The sequence below is a fragment of the Aplysia californica genome, unplaced genomic scaffold (assembly GCF_000002075.1).
Source record: "Aplysia californica isolate F4 #8 unplaced genomic scaffold, AplCal3.0 scaffold00164, whole genome shotgun sequence".
In the NCBI taxonomy this organism is placed as follows: Eukaryota; Metazoa; Mollusca; class Gastropoda; order Aplysiida; family Aplysiidae; genus Aplysia; species Aplysia californica.
Genome location: NW_004797434.1, coordinates 155,833 through 156,731, shown reverse-complemented (window position 1 = coordinate 156,731; position 899 = coordinate 155,833).

The window sequence follows — 899 nt, the reverse complement described above, 5'->3', positions numbered from 1 at the left end:
AATCAGGCACCCATTACTGCTGGGTGGGCAGGAGGGGGCGAAAAAAATCTGTGTCCGAGGCTCGAACCCGGACTTTCTGCTTCGGAGACGAGCGCACTAACCACTCCGTCACCGCATCCTATGTAGGCCTATTCAAAAGTGTAGATCTATGTCTAGTAGGAAAAACAAACAATATAAATAATTTTGTTGTTCAACCTGAGTCCGTACAAGTATCGTATCTTCGTACTAGCAAGATTTTAGCCAAGCCTTGTTTTGATCTGAGAAGATGGAAACAACCTTTTTTTTCTGTTATATCATAATCCAAATGTCCTCTGTGGTGTTGGTAGCCTAGCCGTTAACTTTTCAGCTACTGCAACCGTAATCGTGAGAATGCGGGTTTGAGGGCTCAAGCTTCAGCTCGGTCTGACTTTGTGTCCTTGGGAAAGGTACTTTACCTGAATTTCCCATTTGACTCGGTCCTTTCGGATATGGATGTTTAACTCGGAGGTCCTGCCTCTTAAATAACCTAGTAGTATATATATGTACTTCTTATCTTTTCAAGAACAGTGCATCATTGCAAGAGTAAAATTACCCCAACATTTCCATAATTATAAGCCAAAGGTAAGGCGTATCAGTACATTTGTACACCAGAAGGTATCTTGTTCAAACCCAAGTCAGTCCTGGCACAGAACTTGGGATATTTTCCACATCTTTCGAACTTCTGGTCTTATAGATACATGTAATTTGAAATGAAGAATGCAGTTTTCTTGGAAGAGACCAAAACCGTCGGAGGGTCTGTGTGCACATCAACAACTTAGGGACCAAACAACTGGTAGTGGTAAGTATGATGCTTTTTCACTAACATACATCTACGAGACAGTATACACCACAGGGTATTTAAAACAGCTTGTCTGTAATCA